Source organism: Parasteatoda tepidariorum, chromosome X1, assembly GCF_043381705.1.
Source record: "Parasteatoda tepidariorum isolate YZ-2023 chromosome X1, CAS_Ptep_4.0, whole genome shotgun sequence".
NCBI classification, from domain to species: Eukaryota; Metazoa; Arthropoda; class Arachnida; order Araneae; family Theridiidae; genus Parasteatoda; species Parasteatoda tepidariorum.
In genome coordinates, this window is record NC_092214.1 from 9,684,786 (window position 1) to 9,705,031 (window position 20,246).

The 20,246-nt window shown below is 28.4% G+C and overlaps 1 protein-coding gene across 5 annotated transcripts in view; it reads right to left on the reverse strand.

The window, feature by feature from the left end:
- Positions 1-2,390: 2,390 nt before the first annotated feature.
- LOC107455838 (octopamine receptor beta-2R) overlaps positions 2,391-20,246 on the reverse strand; it is a 114,272-nt gene continuing 96,416 nt past the window's right edge. For all 5 annotated transcript variants that reach the window (XM_071187845.1, XM_071187844.1, XM_021147614.3 and 2 more), the window contains one exon: positions 2,391-10,322. The gene's annotated coding sequence lies outside the window, so the exon portion shown is untranslated. The remainder of the gene's footprint in view (positions 10,323-20,246) is intronic.

Sequence of the window (20,246 nt, forward strand, 5' to 3'; positions counted from 1 at the left end):
ATTTATTCATTTAAAATTTTCAATTTTTGAAAAAGTTGCCACTATTAAAAATGCTACACTTGAGAAATGGCCAGTAACAAAATTTCTTTATTTTGTCCTGCACTTATAATGGCTAGAAAATGAAAAAAAAGAGAAAAAGGAAAGTTTTATTTATTTGTTTAAAATGTTCAATTTTTGAAATAGTGACTACTGCTAAAAATGGCACAACTGAAAAATGGAAAATATCGGAATTTCCTTATTTTGGCCTGCACTTAAACGGACTGAAAATGATTTAAATCAGCAGTGGTCAGAAAACGACTGAAACTTGCATTATCATCAAACACAGAGCTTTCGCAGAGATTTGAAGAGAATAGAAGGGCTGGTTCACTCCTTTGAAGTAGCTCTTGCCGCGCCAATTCTCCGATTTTCTCTAGTGACGTCACTTTGGTTCAAAGCTCGCACTTTTACTTCAACAACGGAGCTTTCGGCCTTACTAGCTCTAACTAATATTGGAGCATTTCTTTTTGTGAGATATTCTAAGACATTTGTTATTTTCTATAATGACTTTCCTCAGTTTTTGCAGTGAATTTACAAGAATTTAAAACTGTTATCGAAACGCCAGTTTGCGCGATTGCAACTTGAAAAAAATTTTGATATAAAAACAAAAGGAAAAAATATAATTTTCCGCGTGTTCCCTAAAGTAAATGAACAACTATGTCATAAATTTTTTTTAGCTTAACTTATCTGCTAAAAAATTTTTTAATCGTTAAAAAAAAAGTGCTTGAAAAAGTGACCGCATATTTGAAAAAAGTGACCACGCTTAAAATTATTACAACTGGAAACCAGCAAAATTTCCTAATTTTGCCCTATAACGTCTGCGTACTATTACTAAAGTACTCCAATGAGACATAGACAGAGTCAAGGCCTCTCAAGGTTCTGGGGAACACTGTAGCTCAGATTTATAAGGTAAGAAGAGAAAACTATAATAAATGGCTCAAATATGTTCTGAGTGAAGTAAAATAATTTTTGTTTTAGCTAATTTATTGGTACTTAAATAGTTTTAAATGCCGAAGTTTTAGTTTTTTTTATCAGAATAAATTAATGTTATTTATCACGTTATAACACATTCTATTTCTATTTGACGTCTTTACGAAGTAATATTATTTGCATTTTATAATAGGAAATGATTGAATAAGAAAAGTTTTCNTTTTTGAACTATGTTTATGAACGGAAATAATGTGTTAATTACGTAAAGTTTGAAAGCTAATAACCAGAAAAAGTCTAACTTATTTTTCAAAGAGAAAGATGCAAAGTTATCATAATATCTTTGCTTGCGATCTCCGAGATCTGTGGACACAGTGACGTCATGAGGAGGGAAATCGTAGTTTCAGCTCCAAGAGCGGAGTGAACTGGCCCTTCTATTCTCTTTAGCCCTGGCTCTAGCTAGTCTGATTTCAAAACTTTACCGTATCATTCGAAAGCGCGTTAGTAAATGCATAGTAAAACTGTTCTATTCTATAATATTAATAAAAATTACGAAATAAAACACTTAAGAATTATTTTTAAGCTGTGCTATATACAAATTTTTTAATAGTCTTGGCTAAAATGCAGTTACAAGACACAAACAATCAAAAGTCTTAAACGCAAATGCTACCACCATTTTTGTTTAAGATTTATGTTCAATATGTTTTGGCTGTTACTTGTTATATGCACTAAACAGGCATTATTTTTGAAAAATACCTTTTGCCTTAAACTGCTAAGATTATAATGACTTTTTTTATTAAATATTTCAGGACATCAGATAATCTTTAACTATAAATTTGTAAGGAAAAATTATTGACTAAGTATGTTAGACTATTTAGACGCGATTTCAAATGCAAGAATACATTTTCACATTTTTGTTTTAAAACATCTGGAAACTACTTAAAAATATTTTCGTTGTGATATTGTCTCAGTTAACAGCAGGAACAGTAAGTCTGAAATTGAATCCTTTTGATAAATCTTTTTTATATTTTCGTTGCTGATTTCTGCTATGTTCTGAACTTGATTTTTGTCAAAGCTTTAAATTTAATTCTATGTTATGCTCCCACCTGTTCTGCAGTTTTGAGAAGGGGTTTTTCATTCATTTTAAATTGGAAAAAAAATTAATTGCAAAACTTGGTAACTTAGGTTCGTTATACCGAGTAGTGAAAACGGAAGGGAAGCTTTCATTAAACTGTATATGAATGCCACTACTGCTTGGGAAAATTTTATATTTTGTAACTCTGTAAGGAAATAATTAAAAAGAACTATATATTTCATTCCAGCTATTTATTTCATCTCAAAACAAAAATCTTTTCAAAGCATTTGACAATAGAAAAAAACCAAAAGGTTGAGAGAAAATAAATTAGACAAAAATAAATTCTACTTCATCAATTTATATTACCTTTATTTTTCATGAATATTAGATGCTATAACAAATATATATAATAACTGCCAACCAAATCCGAAGAGACAGATATAAAAATAAAATAATAATCAACAAACACATGACTCTAAAACTAAAAATCACTAAAATCATACACACTTAACATTTTACAAATCTTACATTACATTGCATTTTACATCATCAATTAAACAAAATGCATGGTTTATCATTCTCATTTACAGAGACATTCAGGTACTCTAAATAACTTTTGAATTTCACGTACTGTCTTGGAAGATCTGTTACAAATCAAATTGACATTTTGTATACCATTATACACTTTATAATTAGAACAGGCGCCAGAAATTTACTCATTTTCTCCACTCTCCACACTTTTTTCTTCACCGTTACCATGGTTACGGATAATTTTGCCTTGTCTTCTAGCAAGTATAGTTCAACATCTTACAGAAACTTACTGCCGAGAGGGGAAAGCAAGATTTTCTACTACCATCTTAACAGAAAGAGGAAAAGGGTGGAGAACGAGAGAAAACATTGAGTAACATTGAGATGAGTATTCCGTTTTCATAGAGTATAGATTAACACAAAAATGAGTAATTATTCATATTAAATGCGTAAAAATGCGTAATCTATTTCGAAGCAATTTTTATCTATACAAATGAGGTATTGCTTCTAATGTATTGGGTGTCCGTAAAGTCATGGTGAACAATTGACCGGTCACAGGTCAAAAGTGCACCATCACTTAAATAACACACTGCATTTTACTACGCTGAATTAAATAAAAATAAATCCCTAAGTCGATAATACTAAAAGTTTAAGATATATTAATGATTTATTACTTAAAAATATAATTTTATATTTATTTTAATTCTTTAGAAGGGAAACATTTTTACGCATCTTAGTTTGCTAAAGAGAGCGTGAAGTATTGTTTTTTGTGTACTTTTTTGAATAAGTCTAATAAAATTAAAATTAAGTCGGTAGAAAAAGCAGTTTAAAAAAAATGTGGTCTTTAAGAATGAAGATACTGTTAAAAGGGATTCAACGAAATTGTGACAAAATGGCTCAGAATCAAATACAATCGAATTTGAAAGCATAAATTCATTATTAAACATATTGAAAACAGCATATACTCATTTTTGAGCAAAATGCATAGTCTCAAAACCATTAATCATGAACTCATTTTGAGTCATTTGTTGTTTAAATGAAAGTGGCCAGAGTCTCAAAAATGAGTATTATGTTGTTTAGAGCATGTCACTAATCCACAAAATGAGTACTTTGGGTTTCCAAATTCGGCTGTATTAATTTCGAAGAGATTTTGACACAGGTTTGCTCAACTTTGAAAAACCTTTTTTTTTTTTACAGAGTAGTCTTTGATTTATACCCATCTACGCATAAAACCTTTATAACTTCATAACTATTAGTTCAACGAATTGATTTAATTTTTTTAAACTGGGTTCATCATAAAATTAAACAAGAAACTATGCTTCACATCTCTAAATAGTAATGTCATGTGTGTAATTAGGTAAAAGTACAAAATTGTGCTTCTGATACATTTTAACTTTTCAATAACTTTTAAAACTATTAATCCCAATGATTTTGTCTCATTTAATTTAGCGTAAAACATCTATCAGTTAAATACTTCATTTGTCAATATAGAAACTGAAAATAATGACAACATATTTGAAATCAGCTCACCACACAATTTAAAAATCAGTCATTATATTGTAACACATTTTGTAACCAAAAATTAGCAGCCATCTTTTGCAGTGATTAAACTGCACATTTAATGTGTTACCCCTAAATCCTTAAGATAGCATCTTAGTACGTTTTTTCCCCTCCTTTTGACTCTCTTAAAACCATGCGATTTTATTTTATTGAATTTTTCATGCAAGTAAAGTATAGTAAGCTATTTCTTAAATCATTTTATAAATACAGTATTTTCTTAATTTTTGCTCACACCATGAAGGCCATAAAAATGTATTTTGTGCATTTTGCAGACAAGTTTTGAAAAGGAAATAGATCACTAACAAAAATTTTATGCTTGCATCTCTTTCTCAACAACAAAAAAAAGTTTTTCCTGCTTTTTTGCAAATTTTGCAACGCACTCCAAATCTGTCCAAAATGTATCATTTTTTGATGGTCCCTTGTTTGCTTTGAACAAGCTATGACCAATTACCAGACAAAACATTTTTTATATAGTACAACGTTGTTAAAAAACCTGCCCAGATTTTGTAGACCCTTGAAATTCTTATCCTTAAAATAAAAATTTCACCAGTAGTTAACAAATAATTTCAATTATCGAGAAGCAATAGTTTTTTCCTAGAAAAATTAGAATAGCGATTATTAATGAAGAAATTAATCTTTCTACACACATTTTAATTTATTTATATTAGAAAAATATTGTACTCCAATAAAAAAAAATACCAAGAGGAAACATCTTAAAATTGCTCTGTTGGTCACCAAAACTCGGGTTTTATCACAAACAAATTATTTAAATGCAATGCAACAAATTCTGCGTAAATTAAATTTCATCAGAGAAGACAGAAAAATATTCTTCTTATACGATAATTTTATACGAAAATGAAAAAGAGGGGCATGAAGAATTGAATGCATGAAAAAAATACTTTTTTATTGCTATCATAATTGTTAAAATATATTTATTTTAATACCATTAAATATAACATGAATCACATATAACTATACCAATTATTATAATCTTTTTTATTCTTTTAATAAAATAAAAAAAATTGTGCTTAAAAAACTATAATGATTATAAAGATTATAACACTGTACATAGGGACACTTTTCACAGCTTGATTACTGGTTTCAACAATTGTAATTAGATTTAAAATCTTATAAAAAGGATTTTAAATAGTTTCTTCAGTTGTGCATTATTTACAACACAAAAAAACCTTAAAACTAAAATTTGTCGGCAATTCAGGAAGAAATTACAAACTGTCATAAAGTTTTATATCTTGAGCGAAAAAAAAATTACCCTGAATAATTTTTTATCTAATGATCGGATCTTCACGTGCTAGGACTAAATCGTAATGGTTCAAGACGGTGACATCAAATATGCAAATTAATTAGTGCAAACTATAATTAATTAGCATACTTGTTACATATTTTTATTACTTTATTTACATATGTTTTGGCATAATTGTTAGCATGTAAGTTATGAAATAAAAACGCACTTTCTCTGAAAAAACAAATTTTTTTTTGACAGATTTGGATTTTAGAACCTTAAAATAAAAGGGTTATACACGCAATCTGGGAAATATGATCTCAATAATTTAGTTAGGAGAGTGGTCCAAAGTTTGACTCTTTAATGCTAATTTTACTTTTTGTGCGTTTCGCCATATCATGGGAATTTTCAAAACGAAGGGAAACATTTCAGCACTCAATTATAAAATTTAATTCCCGAAACATAATTATATGCAAAAAATTATTTTCAATAATTATTTATGATTTTTTCATTATTTTATTTCATAGCAGCCAGGAAAAATTTCTAATGGTACGATATACAAATTTTAACATTCATTTAAAAGTTTGTCTTAAAAAATGATACTCTTAAAATGAATGCTAAAAATTAAATTTGTATAGCTTGCCACTAAATTTTTTTAAACTATTATTAAATGCTCTTTATATTTAGTGATCAGAAATTGGAATCTATTGAAAAAATGATACGTTTATTCAGAGAAATTATGTTTTTGTGTCTAATTTTGTAACTTAAAATATTGCTTGCACTAATTAATTAGCATATTTGAAGTCACCCCTTTGAACCATTAAAATTACGTCTTAAAATGGGAAGATCAGATCATTTGATCAAAAGTTATTTAGGGTGGTCCGTTTATTTTTTGCGCACTGTACAATCACTCCATGGCTTTAAAAAAATGAAGATTGTGGTTAATCTAAATGAAAAAAAAATTTTTTTTCTCAACACTAAAACATTTCTTTTCTATAACCAATTGAAATTCAGTTACATTTTTTTAGAAAGTCGTATTAAAAAAATGTTTTCTTTTAAGATAGCAAATTTGCTTTTTTTTTCAAGAAAATTATTTGAATCTTCAAGTTTAATATTTGCAGAGATATCTTCCATTGGTTGGAAGTTATTAACTGGAATAAAAATAATTTTGATGATGCTATAAAGTTCTCAGAAGTTCTCTATGTCCCAAGGTCTCCTTTACTCTAATTAAAATTCTCCTCTATATTTTATAACGCTTTTTGACAAAGAGACACAGTTATATATTTTTCTTAAAAAAATTATAGCGGTTTCAAGCATTCGAAAATAAAAATAGTTTATACTAGCGGTCGCCTATCCTCACGAAGTATTTAATATCACGGACCTCATTTTTTGTAATAACTTTTTACAGTGGGTTTTTAAATTTTCAAAGTTGACGTGTTTTAGCGATTTTATTAAAATTGTACTAATCCAAAGGAAAGATGGAAAGTTTTCAAATGAACTAATTAAAAGATTATTCAAAGTAGAAAATTCCCAAATGTACTAATTAAAAAGTTATTTAAGACGGAAAGTTTCTGTAATAATTAAAAGGTTATTCAATGGAAAGCTTCCTAATGGTCACACTGTATATTTTCTCAGAAAAGTTTTATTTAGAATGACGACGAATGATAAGAACGGAAAGTCAAGTGATGATAATGATTAATTATAATTTAATTATTACAAACATAATAATATCCAATCAGTGTGACTTCACAACTTCACATTAGAGGGAAAGCGGAAAATTTGACTAACGATATCAAAACAAAAACTAGCCATCTTATTTTGTGACTCACTCTTAAGATTTTCATTCTAAAATTATGGTAAAATAACTGGCAGCTGTCTGTCCATCCGATTAACCGTAAAGTTTACGGTAAAGAACATTTTTTTCCTGTATGGTTTTGAAACCATTTACAAAAGGTATGGTTATAAAACCATGAATACAAAACTATACGTATTTTTAACCATTTACAACTAGCATTTTTCAAAAACGTAAAAAAAAAAAANAAAAAAAAAAAAAAAAAAAAAAAAAAAAAAAAAAAAAAAAAAAAAAAAAAAAAAAAATATTATTTAACTAGACATAGGAGCTCGACTTTTCATTGGGCATTAGAGAGTGCCGGAGACTGGAAATTCTTCATGTGTTGGGAATGGAGGAAATATTGTGGTGTCAACACTAGGACTCGAACTCAAATTCTGCCGGTCATAAGATTGAAAGATAAGCCCGCTCGGCTATGATATGTAAGCAGTTGCAAAGAACTAAATAGCTTCATAAAGTGATTCTAGCTGGTGGGATAAAATTCTGGTTGTTTAACCGTATTAGGTGAAAGTGGTCAATAAACAGTTTGATTAATATTTTATTTATGGTTATTTGACTGTCTTTATTAAATATGGTAAAATAACCATTCAATAAATTGTTATTTAACCATTTTTCCCGAGAAATTTCTAACAGTGCGTTGTGAAGTAACTGCTTACTGAGCTTATAGTTAAAACTTAAATATTTGCCTCAACTTTGTCCAAAATCTTAAACATCGGTAGTGAAGAGTGCTTGTTCCTATCCAGTAGGGCCTGTTGCGAGGTTGAATCTCTTCCCTAGCTTCGAATAGCAAGAAAACTTGAGGTAAATATTTACAGAGAAAACGGAGCAGTCTCTGTCCGTAACTAGTTCTCAATTCTTTAGTGGATGTAAACAATTTCTTTCATGGACCGCCATCTGGTAAACGCTAGTTTATAGGAATTTAATAAAAGTAAGATTAAAAAACAATTCCAGAGAAATAGTCTGTCTTAAGAAGGAATATAAACTAGGAAATAAATAAAAATATTTAAACTAACTAACTTCGATTTGCAAAAAGAAGTGATGTCATTTTTATAACACATAAAAATCTTCTGTAATATAATTTTGTTACTTACGTTATTTTATTTTATTTAATATTATTACTATTTAAAACCCTTTAAAACGAAGTTTCATTTATTTTACAAATCTTCGCAATGAAATTTTTCAATATAGTAAATATTCCTTTGAAACTGATCTTACGCTAAAATCAGAAAAGCTAAAACATTTTTAATATACAGGGTCACGAAATAACTTGGAAAAAGTTTAAAAGCAAATATCATAATCTTACTCCAAAGTTTCAGATATTTTTGTCACATTTCGATGCAAGTACGTATCCAAATATGAATATGAGACATGGTTGTTGATTATGCTGCTGCAACACACACTCAAGAATGGTCATATTCTCTTGACACAAATGCAAGAAATTTTCATCTTAAAAACAAAAATTTGCAGAAAACCTCAAAAGAATTCTATATCCCTTAAAAAAATCTTTGTGCAAGGGACAAAATTTCAGTGAACAACTCAGTTGCCAATAACAATATTTCTTGACTAAAAAATTGTGCTCTGCTAAAAAATTGTCTACTTGAATTTTTTTTTAAAAATATGTTACTGCTAGTCATGTTTTCATTTTTATTTGAAAGTTCAATTGTAGTATTTTAATAGGTATTAAAGTTACCTTGTAAATGTGTTCAAGTTATTTCTGTATGATTGTCCCGAAAACTATATTAAATTTGCTCAAGGAAGAATTATTTTAATACTTCAAATTTTTAATTCTCCAGACACGAATGCATTATTTTCCGTTAAATTCATCTTGAAATGAGAAGTTGATACAAATCCTTACAAGACTTCCTAAAAAATTATTAATGCAAGAGACAAAATTTTAGTGAGTGAGTCCATAACAATTTTTTGACATATTTACAGTTCTGCTGAAAAATTATCAACTTTTTATAAACTACGTTACAGTTAATAATATTTTCATTCTTTTTTGAAAGATCAGTTATAATATTTAAATAAGCAATAAAATTCATATGTGTCCAAGTTATTTCTGTATAATTTGACTCTAAATTAAATTAGCTCTATGAAGAATTATTTTCATACTTAAAATTTTATTTACCAAACTCGAATGCATAGAATTTTTCGTTCTGTTCATTTTGAAAACACAAGTTTATACAAAACCTCACAAGACTTCTATATGTCCCTAAAAAACTCTTTGTGCGAGGACCAAATTTTCAGTGAGTGAGTTGCTACCCATAATTTAAAAAAATTACAATATATTTTCTTGTCTGCTGAAAAATTATCAACTTGAAGTTTTTAGTAAATATGTTACAACTAGTAATATCATGCCTATCCGAAACTTCAGCTGTAATATTTTAAAAAGCATTAAAACTACATTGAATATGTGTCCAAACTATTTTTTGTGTCATTTACCTAAAAACTATTTTAAATTAGTCAAATAAAGATTATTTTTCAATTCAATCATATTCCTATATAAAAACTCGTAAAAATCATCTAACAGTTATTCACAGAAAAGCTCCCACATGAAAGCATGAAGGATGTTCAGTGATGAATATTTATGCTTTGTTTGTTAGATTTCAATTTAATTATCATTCTCTACTTCTGACATAAACCGATTTTTGAATATTTATTTCGAAAACTAAAAATAAGTGAATTATCATGTTTTTGGCTTTCGATACACGTCACAGGTGTGACATAAAACAACCTTACTTTTTTTTATTGAAATCCAGAAGCAATTGTAAATCATATCTACCCTTGAATAAAAGCTATATATTATACTTCACTGCATGAAAAAAGATATAAATGAATTGTCTAAATTAGTAGAAACAATAAATGTGTTTAAAAACCTCGATAGTGAAAAAAATGTAGTGTGCCATTCTTTTTATAAAGGTAAGGATATATACAAATTATGATACACATGTATGTCATTGGAAGTATAGAAAAGATCTACAGGAGGATTTCCTCACTATTAAGTAGGTGCACGATTAAAATATCACAATGAGCACATCCTTTTCCCTAAATTATTTATAAAGTGCGTCCACATAAAAAGCATGCACTTCATTCCTCTGCAATCCACTCTGAAAAAGAAAGAAGAAACAATGTTATTTTATTAAACATTAAAAAAACACATTTGTTCTACTCTTCGTTTCGATATTTGTTAAACTCTTTGTGAATATAAGATTACGTCATTTCTCCACACCTCACTGTTTTCCATGGATACGACTAATCTTGCTTTTTCCCCACGCAAGTACAGTCCAACTTCTTACTGAAAAGTAATACCAATGAGGAAACAACAAGATTTGACGAGACCATGGTGATGGAGAGGGGGAAAGTGTAAGGAATGGGGAAATCACGCAACCTTGAGGTATCTATTATTTTTACAAAGAATATAATGTTCGGAATAATTAACATCATTAGCAGTGTTTTTCGAAGCTTTCTCGTCAAGGAAAATAAAAGAAAATATGGCTGAAATGCTTTACACTTGAGGCAAACATTATAATTCTAACCATTATCTTGCCGTGAAAAATTATCTGGACTCCAAATCGCGCAAATGAATGAAATATTTATGAATGTATTAAATGTTTTTGAAAATCGCTAATTTTTTGAGAATTTTCGATCAAGTGAAAAACTATCAAAATCAACGAATAAATTTTTAATAAATGGATAAAAATTCAATAAATATTTAATACATTTTCAATAATTTTTAATCAATGAATAAATTTCGCAAATTTGTTATGAAGTCAGATAAAGTACCTCTAGTATAGCTTTTCAAATATTAAAGAATTTGATAATAAACTCTTTTTATTTTCACAAAGCTGTAGTTAGATTGACGTTTTAAATCGTTTTCAAGCGTCTATCTAACAATTACAAATAACTGTTGCAAATTCTCAGCATCTTATATTATTCTTAAAAGAGCGTTATTTCATGTAACGTCAGAGTCTAACTATAGGAAAATATATAAATTCTTCTACTACATGCCATTTACAGAATTCAACTACAATTTACAGTATACACTTTTTACAGGGTGATGCAGTACAGTAATCACGTAATTGGAGAGAGCTCAGTCGATTAGATTTCGATCAGAAAAATTGAGAATTGCACCATAACCAATGGCCAGAAAAGTCATCGTTCGTCGCAAGGAGCATTTATTTCTTCTGGATTGGTTGCTCTGGCGCATTTGAACTAGACAATAGTTTATCTAAACTATCTTGATTTTATTGTAATTTCTTATTTTCTAATATTTTTTGCCAAAAATTTCTTAGATTTTACTGTTTATTGATTTGGCAATTAAGTTGCAGAGCCAAATCAGCAAATAATGATAAAATTGATATTTCTGGAAGTAATTTTGGTGCAATTTTTGACAATGTTATTAGAAAAGGTAAGAATTAACTGAATTCAGATAACTCATATAAGATTAACTCATCTAACTATAGCTCAAGAACTTATAGACTAACTCATATAAAAAAGATCTGTTCCTCGAACTAAATATAAATTTTTAATTAAAAATGGAATAATAATATGCGCTACTAAACTCAGTGGTGCCACAGCCCATAGAGGGCCAAGACCTACTGTGCCCATTTCAGTATTCTTTGAGCTCTGGGGTCCCAGAGAAGATGTTCCAGTTGGGTGGTCAGCCCCACGCCGAACCCCCAGTTCCCGAGTATGCTTGGTACTCATTTTATCGACTCACTGAAGGGATGAAAGGCTGAGTCAACCTTGCCCAGTCCCAGGATCGAACCAATAACCATATGTTCTTTAATAAAGCAAAGTTACATTTTGATGCATTTTTTTAAAAAAAAAATTACACAATATGTATTTCAAATTTATCCTTACTACATTAAATACTAATTATTTAAATTAATGTTTCATTTCTTAAGCAGGTGTTATTGGTATCGTTATATTATATGAATCAAATTTTGCGTTTTGATTCCAATGACAAATGTGGTGATATAAAATTGCATCTCATTAAACATTTTACAAAATATTTAAAAATTATTGTATAAAAATGAATTGCACTTTTTAGAATGAAATAAAAATATTTTAAATGAAAATATTAAGCCTAACTAGTTTTTTTATAGAGTAAAAAAGATGGAGTTAAAAATCTTCACAAACGTTTTGGCATGCTTACTAGCACGGGAAAGTCAAAGATTAATGTTTAAAGGAATGCTACCGATATCATTGAAAACAAAAAAACCACACAATGACATAGTCTGAAAAATTAATTATTTACTAATAAAAAGCAAGTCGACAGTAAGTAATCTTAAAAATCTTTATTTTAATTAAGCTTTTTAAATATTAATTTATAATTAAACTATATTTACATTATGCGATAAAAAATTTTCTAGAATAAGTTACTATATTAGAAGCGTAGTTTTGATATTTATTCAGTGGAAAAAATTAATTTTAATAATCAAGTTGAATTCTGTTTTTGTTTTATAATGTAGTTTGACAAATGAATATTTAATGTCAGTGGAGAGGCATCAACAGAAATTCGCAAACACATATAACAACGTGACTGTGATATTGATAAGAAACAGATAAACAACTTATAAAAAAATCAAAACAACTGATTAAAATAATCAAAAAAGGTTATGGGTTACTAACGTTCTGAATATGAAAAAAAAAATTACAATGTTTTAAAGCATTATTTTTTAACTAAATTTTTCACTGTACAGGAATATAATCAAATTTAAAAAAGAGAATGTGAAAAAAAATTTTTAAATACGTGTTTTACAAAATTAATCTTATTCATTAAATAAATACCTTCATGAGAGTGACCCTGATTATTATCACAAGCAGTTTAATATTTACATGTCCTCAGTTTCTCCACAACCATGTATCCACACTAGCCTTGTTGAGTCATTTGTTCGTTTAAACTCATTATCAGTTTATTAAAATAAAGCAAACCAAAAGTGATCATAAAAGCATGCAATAACTATATTTATTAATGACTAAAATGTCCTATAATTGAAAACTAAGAATAAAAATAGTTTTGTGCATCATTGAAAAAGTAAATCAAGAATTTATTTCCAAATATAAAACGATTTTTTTATTTGCTACCAAAGAATCAAAAGTATTGTCACGCAATCATATACAAAAGTTGACGCTCAGCTTTGTCAATCTGCCAAAATCTACGAACTAATATTGAGCAAAGAATATATATTTCGAGTGAAGACAACTGTTCAGCATTAGCCCCATGTAGTTCATATTAGGCTCTCGTTTCAAGAATAAATTTTAAAAAATAGGCTGCACAAGACTCCACTTGAATCGAACAATTACAAAGTGACACTTAATCGTCCTCAAGTTGGAAAGCCTTTATTGAAAATCTAAAAGTTTAATGTTTTTTTAAGAAACGGTACAATTTTTACATGGGATTCACCATGAATCGAATGGAATCAAAAAAATTGAACATTACACTCTCAGGAATAAAATTCTCAATTTTGACGATTCAGCAATCCTTGAGATATATTTTGTTAATTTTGAGAATTATTTCGGTCTCGAAACCCGTGATTTGTGATGAAACGGGATTCCTCAAAAGTATGACGAAAATGTTTTCTCAACTCGAAATCTCATCTGATGCATTGTGGGAAATTGTTGACTAAGATGACGAAACTAGGTTGAAGACTAGACAATCAAAAATAAAGCGAAGGAATAAGCCGATTGACTTGCATGGTGGTCAAAGAGTAGGCTTCGTACCAGGAAGATACCGGGTTTGATTTCCATTTCTGCCATTGGTGTAATTTATCTCTCTGTTCTGTTTTTCTTTTGTTATTAAGATGATATTGACACAACGATATGATGCCCACGATAAAGTGATTATTTTAAAAGTTAGATAGATTAGACACGGCGAGGTAATTATTTATTACAGAAAAATAAGCAGAAATGACGAAATATTTCTTTACTATTGACTGAATTTCGTTTCCCCGAAGAACAGACGATAGTTGTTACTTCACTTTGACGAAATGCTTGCTCGGAGAATATACCAGGATACGGTTTCGTCAAAAACGAAGAAAGTTTCGTGAAATTTAAGTGTATTTGAATTTAACAGTGCGTTTTTTCCCAAAAGTGGACTTAGTAGCAATTGACTGTCTTTGACTGTCTTCAGCAATGGTCTCTGTAAGATATGTAGCAGAGAACTAATGAAGACGAAAATTTAATTAAATTTTTCAGGATCATTTCACGAAGGATGTTAAAATAACAACTCTGCCAGGTTATTTCCTAGCAGAGTTTATTATCCATAAATTTCTGTAAATTTTATTATCGTCACAAGATTAGAGAAAATATTAGTGTATGGAATGAAACTATTGATAATAATCATTGTTTACCTTTTAATAATCAGATTAATTGAGGGGATTGCCTTTTTTATATACAGTGATGTTTTTTAAAGCTTAAATAGCACTGCCTGATGTACATTTGTCGGATGCACCCGAAACTGATGTTTTCTATGTTTAAGTGCTTATATATTTGCCTGTGATATATATATATATATATATTGGAAAACTTAATACTGATGTGATTTAAGATTTAAAACCTTTTAAGATTCAAATAAAACAAATTCAATACCTTCTATCACAAAGTATTCGCATAAGAAATGAGAAATGGATACAAAGTACGGCGTCGCGTCATCCAAAGTAAGCAAACAGCAAGTATTGTCTAGTTGTTTGCTCGGGAAAATATTATTTAAATACGTATTGGAAATTTCCTGCCAAATAGGATTATTTTCTTAACCAAACTTATTTTGTAATTATTAATAATAACCGATAAATGCGACAAATTCTGATAGCTTATTCATTTCAACTGATTTACTTAGTTATTATTAATGATAATCAATGATTATTAATATTAACCGAATAATTACATTGAGCGTAACAACTAAGCACTATTATTTTCTTTTTTTTCACTAACCAGTTCAGGGATTTGATAAAATCACTTCGAGAAATAACCCTACAAAGCTGTTATTTTAACACCTTCAGTGAGTTGATCCCCTTAGGGATTTGATCAAATCTCCGTTTTTATAATCTTCCTGCTCCAGGTACATTGCTTTTCATTTTTAGAGAATATTATTGTATTCGTGCATTAGTTTTTTGCAGCGTCTTTCATAACTGCTGCACATATTTTTATTATTCAAACTTTTGTAGTCAGAAATTAGGATACTTTTTACATAATGCCAAAGAAATTTTTGCTGATGAAAAAATCCATTAAAAGTTTTTGTAGCAAGGCTTAAAAACGGCCAACTCATGATTTGTAAAGAAAAAAAAATCATTTTGGGGCAAAATTTATCTCATTTGATGATTTGTTCATTTTTTTCTGCTGCCAATATACTTTTAGCCATATTTGTTTTAATTTTAGTTAAATCATTGTTATCAGATAAGGCTGAAATCTAAAGCCATAGTTAAAAGAACCAAATAGCAGAGATGCTTTTTTTTGCAGTAGCCTACAAAGTTTTGGTTCAATATGCTGAGAATTTATCAGAGCACGCATGATTAAAAGTCATGATAAGGGGCTTCGATTTTTTTGGTTACAGGTGATTACCCTGTGAAAATGAGAGTTGAAGATGAAAACTCGATCATATAATGAAACTTTTATTCAGTAGTATTTGTAGAACTCGAAGTACAAAATTAAAAGTATATTTCATCCATAAGACTTTCTAAGTGAAATAATAAATTTTGCATAATATTATCTATAAGGGCAGGTCAGGAAAGATAAATTCCCAATGACCAGCCTAATCAAAAGCCAAATTAAAAAGTGACTAAATTTTTCGCAACAGACAGTTAGGAACATGGGAAGAGATCCATGTTTGGCGATTTATCGAAAGATAAAATAGCCAAAAACAAGGCAAGCCCTCGTAATCAATATTGAATCTAAACTAATTTGGCTATAGCTAATCGCTAAGAAGGATCGTGTGAATTAGTATCACCCTGTAACTGAGATATTTTTGTGGTAAGAGAAATAAAGAATAAAGAGTTAAAAATAGAGTTTGATGTTCGATTTAGTCGTTACAGGGAATTAATGAGTTTTACATTTATATTGAAATAAAAAAAGTTAGCTGTTGCATTGATTGTTAAGAAAAGAATAAAATATTTATATTTACTTTTTATAAAATGTAATAAAAATTAAATAATTGGCTTAATTTAATTAAAATTCGTTTAAGAATAATTAAAAAAAATTCAGAAATTAAAGAAATTTTAAAAGCTAGGAAATATGTAATGGCTATTGTGGTATCACAATGCCAATCGAGAATTAAGAATGGTAAAGGAAACATCTTCAATACTTAGCGACTAATTACGATAATTATTTTTAATTACTGTCTAGATTTCAATTGTACTTCTTGGAGAAAAATGTTTGCTTTACTTATGCTTTATATTTCATTGAAACATAGAATATAAATAAAAATTTTCTATCTTAATTTACTAAATAACCCAAAAAATAATTTAATTGTTAAAACATTTTAATACATTAACAATCTCTATTAATGCAGGCTTACAATGGATCAAAATTCAGTTTAAGTTTATGAACTGTCACGTGCGAGACATAGCTTGATTTCTTCATGTGTCCCACACGTGACGAATTAATAACTAACTAAAAAAAATAATTACAATACTACTCTAACTTATAAATTACTAAAACTACTGCAAAACATTTGAAAAATTTTTATATTTTATAAAAATAAATACGATAATTAAATTATTTCTTTAGTTAGCTGAATTCGTCTATTTATTTTAAAAATTAAAAAATCATGCCACCTTCGTAAGAATTACTTAAAATATCTATTTTTTAAAAATTAAAATTACATTAAAACACATTTCAAAAAGAAAAAAAATACACTAAAAAGTATATCATACGTGACTATGAAATCCTTCAAATATGTTCTGGAGAATGAAAGTAAAAGGTGATAAAATGTACGAAAGTTCGATGGGAGTATTAATGATGATATACAGTGGCATGCTAAAGTTTTTGGCCAGTATAATATTTTATTTTTTTTCAATATTTGGCTGTTTAAATAAGGGAAAAGCAAATAATTTTCAATTCATTTATTGTTAATACCAATTTCAAATACTATCACATTGTTACTTATTTAACATTATATGTATAAAGATTTATAAGGAAAAAAATAGCAGATAAAATAAACTGCAGTAATTTCGTGTTCAAAAGTCTACGACTAGACTTTGTTTTTAATTTATGTTGCTGATATACATTGGTATTCAAAAGATTAATTTTTAGTAAATTTAAGTTAAAAATTAATAATCCTGACATAAACATACATTAACAAATCTTTCGATACAGGTAGAAAGGTATATCTGGAGTTACGTCAAAGAAATTATCAGAAAAAAAGCAGATTCGTTAAAGAAATTCCGTTTTTCTTATTGTTAAAAAAGTTAACTGAAAATAACCTAGTTACTAATAATCGAAGTGAATATAGTTTAAAATGTAAGTCTAAAAGTTATTGACAAACCAAATCAACAGAGAAAGAAATTCGTATAATAAAAAGCAAATTAACGGGAAACTCAAATTGCTCTGGAGTTATACAAAGTATTTTACAGATTAGTCGTAGTACCTTAAATCACGTAGGAATGGTTTGCACGCAACAAGACGTTTATATGATGTTGGATTGCATGGGCGAATAACCATAACAATGTTATTCATTTGTAAAAAAAACTTAAAAAGCTAGATTGCAGTTTGCTTAAGAACACTTGAACATGGATTTAGAAAATTTCTGATACAAGAAGTATATTCGATGTTCAACAAGAAATAATTCAAAATTAAATGCTCTTTTTTCGAGGTTTTGTCGATTAAAAAAATAAATATCAAATTCCTACTGACATGATAAAGGCAATGTTATGGTATGAGATGCCTATCAAAACAATGGCCTAGGCTATTAGTGCAAATTGATGGTCTTATGGATCTCTTTATGTATATTCTACGAAATAATCTTCTAGCGTATGCAAACCAAATGATGTCTAGAACTGGTCAATTCAGCAAGTATTTCCACGACTGGAGTTACACCTTAAAGATTGAAGGGATGATTTGCAGGTAACAATATTGATCTTTAACGAAACAATCCAATATGTTAGTCTGTAGCTGCAAATAGCGTGGACACGGAAAGTATTAAAAATGTGTTAATGATAGTTCTTGGTGAAGTGAAACATCAAAAGTTGTTTCACTACATCACTTTGAGGTAAAAGCAGTTTAGTGTTCTCCGAAGACCACCTCGGTTGACATTCGTCAATTCAGACGCACCATATTAGGTGGCCAAAAGTTGCCCCCACACTAAAGACCGATAGTACAGAAAATGAAAGAACATCCATGACTTGCCCGGGATCTAACCCCTACACAGTTCGGTCGGCACATTTTTAGTGTTAACATTGAGAAAAAAAGTATGGTCAAAACTACCAGATACAGAAAAGTTTATCATATTTTTGGGCTCATGGAAACACCAAAAAGCTCGGTAAGTTCTATCGAAAAGGTTTGGTAATAATTTTGATAAAATTAATAATAAAATATGTTTTTATAATGTGTGATAAAATTTGGGTGAATGTGGTAATGTTTGGTAATTTTAAGGGGATATCTTAGAGCATGACGTGAAAAAATTTATTCGGTAAAATTTGCTTTTCAATTTCTTTTTTTTTTATAGCTCTGAAAAAAGTTTGGTGCATAGTTGCCTCCATTTTTGGTGTTGAGGTAAACTAAAATTTTCAAAATGCAAATAGTTACATATTTTCACTTTTTCACTGTTGCAGTTTTATTTATTTTTATTTATTCATTTCTCGCTTGTTTGTTTATTGTTTTTCATGAGCATTAAAATCAATTTACGACTTAAAATAATTCATTAAAAAGCAAGCACGTTTATATATTTGCATTAAATCTTTCTAACAATTGTTATTTGTCAATTTTATGTAAATTTTCACTACAGTTCTGTTGTTAAAAAAGTATTTAGTTTATCTCAACACCAGAACAAATATTCACAAAAATTCTTACTGTGTAAATATATTTTAATAATAGCTATAATTTTGAAAATCAGAATTTCCGGTAAACCGTTACTATATGAACGAAAAATTATCAAATCAATAGTTTAGGCACCATATATTTTGATTTTATTAAACGAAAGTATGTTTTCCTTTTACCAGAAATATCATTACCTTACTGTAGGGTAACTTAGTCAGAATTTTTTTCTCTGTGAAACTGCACTAAAATTTTTTTTTATAGTGAATGAGGGGCGAAACATAAACGAGAATTATTGAATTATGTACTATATTTTATGCCTAATTTCTGTTTATTTGAATAAAATTTTGGTTTTACATAGTTTAGTTTTATTAAATAAAAATATTTTTTTGTTTTTTTTTTCACCAGAAATGTCATTACCATATAGTACAATAATTTTACCGGAATGTTTTTCATCGTGAAGCTACACTTAAATTTCACATAGTGAATGAATGAAGAAACATAAACGAGGATTATTGAATTATGTATTATCTTTTGGGCCGAATTTCTGTTCATTTGAACAAAAATCTTAGTATTGCTGAAAATTATTAACAAATAAAGTATTGTATGCATAGACACAAAAATAGCTGCGAAATTTCCATAAGTTCTTTCAAATTTCATTTTTTTTCCAGTGACAAACTTACAATCGTAGTTACGCCTCATACTGCTTTTTCTATTATTTTTTAAACTCTTTTATATAAATGCATAAATACAAATATATGTATGAGTATTTATTTCAATCTAAATAATAAAAGTGAAGGAAAAGTCAAAAAGGACAAGAATATATGAATTATTGAGAATGAGCTGGAAGTCTGCCAAATTTTGATGTGTTTTTAGGGTTGAGGAGAAAATCGATCGTGGACGAAAATAAATCTCTTTTCTGCTAACTATTTATTGCCGGCAATTATTGATACCTTTATGTTTGGATTAATATCTATTTTTAAATGTTATAAAGTATAATCAAAGGAATTTTTGAAGGTAATTTAAGTAATAATATTGCTTTAATAATTAAAGTTTATCTT